General features: G+C 44.9%; 1 pseudogene; it reads left to right on the top strand.

Moving 5' to 3' along the window:
* The first annotated feature begins 270 nt into the window (after positions 1–270).
* Positions 271–3,960, top strand: LOC100974843 (WW domain-binding protein 11-like; annotated as a pseudogene).
* The last annotated feature ends 2,866 nt before the right edge of the window (positions 3,961–6,826 follow it).

The following is a 6,826-nucleotide window of genomic DNA, read 5'->3' as shown; positions in this document are numbered from 1 at the left end:
GAGACTATAGGCATGTGCCACTGCACTCAGCTTAGATTTTTTTTAACCCGATAGAAAAAAATGGCAAAAGATAAGAATGGGGAATTTATACACAGACACACACACACACACACACACATACATACACACGTACACACATACACACGTACACACACACACACACACACATATATGAAAGATTTTTCAACCTAATTCATAAGAGAGATGTCAATTAAAACTACACTAAAATACCATTTCTCACCTATAATATTTTCTTTTATTTTGTTTTTTAAGACAGAGGCTCACTTTGTCACCCAGGCCAGAGTGCAGCAGTGCGGTCATGGTTCGTGCCACAACGCCCTGCTAACTTTTTGTATTTTTGTAGAGATGAGGTTTAACTATGTTGCCCAGGCTGGTCTGGAATTCCTGGGCTGAAGTGACCCACTCGCCTTAGCTGTACAGTGCTAGGACTGTAGGTGTGAGCCACTGCACCAAGCCTATATCTTCAACATTTAAAAAATATAACAATACGCTCTGATGGTAACGCAGTGGATAGACAAGCCTCTCATGCATGGCTAGGGGACATGTGAATAAGTACAACCCTGTAAAGGGTAATGTGGCAGCATTTCACAAAACTACATATGCGGGAGGGGCGCAAGGTTTCACGATGGCAGTGGCTGAGGGGTTGACCCAGAGGCCCTTACAAAGTGAAAGAGGCCGGGAATCGCCGCCTCCCCACTTCTCACAGTCCTGGGAGCACAGCAGAAGTGTTTTTCTTTCTCCCTTTTCTTTTCTCTTTCTTTTTTTTTTTTTAAATGAACAAGTAAACCACACAAATTTTCAACATGGGACGGAGATCTACATCATCCACCAACAGTGGAAAATTTCTGAACCCCACAGACCAAGTCCGAAAGGAATCCCAGAAGAGAGAATTAAAGAACAAAAAACAGCGCATGACGGTTCGAGCTGCAGTGTTTGTTGTTGTTGTTGTTTTGGTTTGGTTTTGGTATTTTTGAGGTGGAGTTTTGCTCTTGTCGCCCAGGCTGGAGCGCAGTGGCGCGATCTCGGCTCACTGCAACCTCCATCTCCAGCGATTCTCCTGCCTCAGCCTCCCAAGTAGCTGGGATTACAGGCGCGTGCCACCACACCTGGCTAATTTTTGTATTTTTAGTAGAGATGAGGTTTCACCATGTTGGCCAGGCTGGTCTCGAACTGCTGACCTCAGGTGATCTACCTGCCTCGGCCTCCCAAAGTGCTGGGATTACAGGCGTGAGCCACTGCGCCCGGCCAGAGCTGCGTTTTTAAAAATGAAGGATCCCAAACAGATTACCCGGGACATGGAGAAACTGGATGAAATGGAGTTTAACCCACTGCAACAGCCACAATTAAATGAGAAAGTACTGAAAAACAAGCGTAAAAAACTGCGTGAAACCTTTGAACATATTCTATGACTATGAAAAAGAAAATCCAGATATTTACAAGGACTTGAAAAACTAGAAGTAGAGTATGAACAGAAGAGGGCTCAACTTAGGCAATGTTTTGATGCTGTCGAGAATGCTCAGCAAGCGGAAGTGGAGAGCATTCTTTTGCCAGATGTGCCGCGTGCTCCTTCCAACATTTTGATCCAGGACATTCCACTTCCTGGTCCCAGCCACTCTCCATCCTTAGGAAAACCTCAGCCTATGGACCTCCAACTCGGGCAGTTTCTATCCTTCCTCTTCTTGGGCATAATGTTCCACGTTTGCCCCCTGGCAGAAAATCTCCTGGCTCTTCCCCGGCCCACCTCCTCCTGAAGTCTTGCACATGTATGGCCGTAAAGTGGGTTTTGCCCTAGATCTTCCCCTTCATGGGCGAGATGAAGAAGACATGTTATATAATCCTGAACTTGCCCGGCAAGGTCATGGTGATGATGTTTCTAGCGCCAGTGAAGATGATGGCCCTTCTGAGGACAAGGACCAACATAAGCATGGTAACAATCCTGATGATGGTGACACCAACAGATCAGATGGAGAAAGTGGGGGGATGAATTGTGTACCGTGATGATGGTGAGAGAGACAGCAATGAAGAAAACAACTCAGGTCTGAGTGTACGGTTTGCAGAGATGCCTGGAAAATCAAGGAAGAAAAAGAAGAACATGAAGGGGTTAAGTCCTCTTCAAGCCATGATGCTTCCATGGCAGGTCAAGAAGTCCCTGAGGAGAGACCAGAAGTAGAGGAATTTTCAGAGGACGATGATGAAGATGATTCTGATGACTCTGAAGCAGAAAAACAATCACAAAAACAGCATAAAGAAGAGTCTCATTCTGATGACACATCCATCGCTTCTTCACAGACAGGCGTCTGCCACCCAGCTAATTTTTGTATTTTTAGTAGAGACAGGGTTTCACCATGTTGGCCAGGCTGGTTTCGAACTCTTGACCTCAAGTGATCCTCCTGCCTCGGCCTCCCAAAGTGCTGGGATTATAGGCATGAGCCACTGCGCCTGTTCCTGCATTTACCTTTGAATCAGCAATCCCTCTTCTAGGAATTCACCCTGAAGATACACTTCCAACAGTAAGAAAATCCATTTGCACAAGGTTTATTATTGAAGCATTGTTTGCAATTGCAGAATAATTTATACATCTTAAATGCCACACACATGTTCCTCTTTCTCAGATACAAGCACGTCCCATCCCAGGACCACCATCTCTTGGACCACCACCTGCTCCACCATTATGGCCTCTTGGCCCACCTCCAGGAGCTCCTCCATTCCTGAGATCACCTGGAATGCCAGGATTCCGAGGGCCTTTACCCCGACTTTTTACCTCCAGGACCAACACCAGCCTGACCTGGCCCTCCCCCAGGTCCACCTCCAGGTCTGCCTCCTGGTCCCCCTCCTAGGGGACCCCCACCGAAAACACCTCCCCCTGCACCTCTGGGTGTTCCTCCACCTCATCCTGGCATGATGCGCCCACCATTGGTACCTCCACTTGGACCTGCCCCCGCTGGGCTTTTCCTACCAGCTCCCTGGCCGAACCCTGGGGTTTTCAATGCACCGCCCAACTTGATTCAGCGGCCCAAGGCAGATGATATGAGTGCAGCCACCATTGAGAAGAAAGCCACAGCAACCATCAGTGCCAAGCCACAGATCACTAATCCCAAGGCAGAGATTACTCGATTTTTGCCCACTGCACTCACAGTACATCAGGAGAATAAAGGGGCTACTGCTGCTCTCCAAAGAAAGTCAGAGGGGCTGGGCACTGTGGCTCACGCCTGTAATCCCAGCACTTTAGGAGGCCAAGGTGGGGAGATCACCTGAGGTCAGGACTTTGAGACCAGCCTAGCCAACATGGCGAAACCCCCCATCTCTACTAAAAATACAAAAATTAGCCAGGCATGTACACCTATAGTCCCAGCTACTCAGTAGGCTGAGGCAGGAGAATGGCTTGAACCCAGAAGGTGGAGGTTGCAGTGAGCTGAGATCGCACCACTGCACTCCAGCCTGGGTGACAGAGCGAGACTTTGTCTCAAAAAAAAAAAAAAGAAAAGAAAAGAAAATCAGAGGATGATTCTGCTGTGCCTCTTGCCAAAGCAGCACCCAAATCTGGTCCTTCTGTTCCTGTCTCAGTACAAAGTAAGGATGATGTCTATGAGGCTTTCATGAAAGAGATGGAAGGGCTGCTGTGACAGCTTTTGATGCCCGAACAGGCTTTTGTTCACAACAGTGGCCCATGGAGAAAGAGGCTCTTATTAAACTTAGAAGGAAGAACCGCTTCCGTTGTCAGGGTGTTTTCTAATTTCAGTTCAAGGAATATCCTAAAATATAGCCTTGTTCAGAATTTACTGCACAGAAAAGAGGGTATTTCATTCAGAATAGATCAGTTATTGAAGCAGTGCTGCTAACATCCATTCCCTTTCACACCACCATTTTCACCCTGTTTCTTTCCCTTCTCCAGTTCTTTGGAAATTTGTGATCAGGGAATCTTAGTTACTTATTTGTTTTGACTCTCTTCTTGTGTGCTATGGGCACTGGAGTAGAGATTTCTGAAAAACCAGTTTATCTCATCTTGCCTTTTGTGTTTCAGTTATTTTTAATACTTTCCTGTAAATATTTTGCAATATTTTACTTATAGTGAAATGGATCACAATATAGTTTCCTAATACAAAGCAGGATATGTGGGAAGAAAATGTACAATTCTTTGATTAAAATTATTTCCCACTGAACTAAACTTTGATTCATGGGAAAAATAAATAAATGTTCTACACCAAGAAAAAAAAAACTACATACGCATTTACCATTTTTGTTATGTTTTGTTTTTTGTTTTGAGACAGAGTTTTGTTCTTGTTGCCCAGGCTGGAGTGCAGTGGCATGATCTCGGCTCACTGCAACCTCTGCCTCCCAGGTTCAAGTGATTCGCCTGCCTCAGCCTCCCAAGTAGCTGGGATTACAGGCGCCGACCACCACACCTGGCTAATTTTTTGTATTTTTAGTAGAGACAGGGTTTCACCAAGTCAGCCAGGCTGGTCTCAAACTCCTGACCTCAGATAATCCACCCGCCTGGGCCTCCCAAGTGCTGGGATTACAAGCATGAGCCACCGCATCTGGCCTGCCGTTTTTGTTTGTTTGTTTTGTTTTGTTTTAAGATGGAGTCTCACTCTGTTGTCCAGGATGGAGTGCAGTGGCAAGATCTTGGCTCGCTGCAACCTCTGCCTCCTGGGCTCAAGGGATTCTCCTGCCTCAGCCTCCCAAGTAGCTGGGACTACAGGCATGTGCCTGGCTAAGTTTTGTATTTTTAGTAGAGACGGGGTTTCACCATGTTGGCCAGACTCGTTTCGAACTCCTGACCTCAAGTGATCCTCCTGCCTCGGCCTCCCAAAAATGCTGGGATTATAGGCATGAGCTACTGTGCTTGTCCCTGCATTTACCTTTGAATCAGCAATCCCACTTCCAGGAATTCACCCTGAAGATATACTTCCAACTATAAGAAAACCCATTTGCACAGGTTTATTATTGAAGCATTGTTTGCAATTGCAGAATAATTTAAACAACTTAAATGCCACACATCTAACAGTGCTTAAATGAACTATGGTACATTTGCACAATGGGCTACTATGAGGTTGTAAAGAATGAGGAAGACCTCAATGAATTGATACAATTTCCAGAATTTATTAAAGAAAGACAAAGTGCAAAGGATTATCTACAGTATAATATCTACTGTGTAAGAAAGAAGAAAAAATAAGAAGGAAAAATAAGAAAATACGTATGTGTCTGCTCATTTCAGCAAAAAAGAAACACAGGCAAGATAAACCAGAAACTGAAATTAGATACCTACAAGGAATGTCAAGAAACGGATGAAAAACACAAAGGAAACAGCGATAAGAGAAAGGCACTTTCCTAACTATAACTTTTTGTGCAGTCTAGACTTTGGAATCATGTTAGTGTTTTACATGCTTAAAAGAGAAAAATAAATAAAATCGGCCAGGTATGGTGGCTCGCACCTGTAATCCCAGCACTTCGGGAGGCCGAGGCGGGAGGATCACTTGAGGTCAGGAGTTAGAGGCAAGCCTGGCCAACATGGTGAAACCCCGTCTCTACTAAAAATACAAAAAATAGCTGGGTGTGGTGGCACACACCTGTAGTCCCAGCTACTCGGGAGGCTGAGGCAGGAGAATCACTTGAACCCGGGAGGCAGAGGTTGCAGTGAGCTGAGCTTGTGCCACTGCACTCCAGCCTGGGTGGCAGAGCGAGACTCCGTCTCAAAAAAAAAAAAAAAAAAAAAAAGAAGGTTTTCTCAGAGAGATGTTCGGATTTCATTTTGGAATTTAAATATGTTCTTCAGATCTTCCTTGTGCTCTGACCTAATATAATGGAGAAATCAAACAGGAAATGGAGGCAAAAGCAGTTTGGGTGAATTCCCCAAGGTCATATAGTAAGGTACAGCCCGCCACAAACTAAGATCCAGTCTTCCAATTTCTATACTGTTTCTTTCAGTCACACAATATTGCATCACAGAATGCTAGGGCATTTTTGAATGGTGGCGCGTGCCTGTAATCCCAGCTACTCGGGAGGCTGAGGCAGGAGAATCGCTTGAACTTGGGAGTCAGAGGTTGCGGTGAGCCGAGATCACGCCGCTGCACTCCAGCCTGGCGAGAGATAGAGACTCCGTCTCAAATAAATAAATAAATAAGAAATCAACAACGATAAGGACAATCTTATACAAACTAAAGTTTGATACAAAAAGCCCCAAATGAATGAAACTGCTCATCAAATGAACGAAACTGCTCATCAAATGAACAACATAACCACACTGAAGGATGGTTGGGGAAAAAACACAAGCAACACAAGATTAAGTCTCTATGCCCTCAGGTTACAAATCCAAACATCCCTAACACAAAATTAACTCTAATTAAAATTAGAGTTAAATGAAAATTAGAGTCATCTAATTAGAACTCGAATTAAAATTAAAATCTAATTTTCACAGAGGCATAAACTAACAGGTCTGAAATGACTTTCGTACATCCTATAAGGGAGCAAATAAGAAAATATTTAATATATTGTGTAAAATGGGAGCCAGTTTTCTCATTGTCAAAGAATGAAGTTGTGAACATAAAATAGATGATAAAATAAACCTTGTGGGCTGGATGCGGTGGCTCACGCCTGTAATCCCAGCACTTTAGGAGGACAAGGTGGGCGGATCGCTTAAGGTCGGGAGTTCGAGACCAGCCTGGCCAACATGGTGAAACCCCATCTCTACTAAAAATACAAAAAATTAGCTGGTCATGGTGGTGGGCACCTGTAATCCCAGCTACTCAGGAGGCTGAGGCAGGAGAATCACTTGAACCTGGGAGGCGGAGGTTGCAGTGAGCCG

This window comes from Pan paniscus, chromosome 13 (genome assembly GCF_029289425.2).
Source record: "Pan paniscus chromosome 13, NHGRI_mPanPan1-v2.0_pri, whole genome shotgun sequence".
NCBI lineage: Eukaryota > Metazoa > Chordata > Mammalia > Primates > Hominidae > Pan > Pan paniscus.
This window is presented reverse-complemented; position numbering and strand designations above follow the sequence as displayed.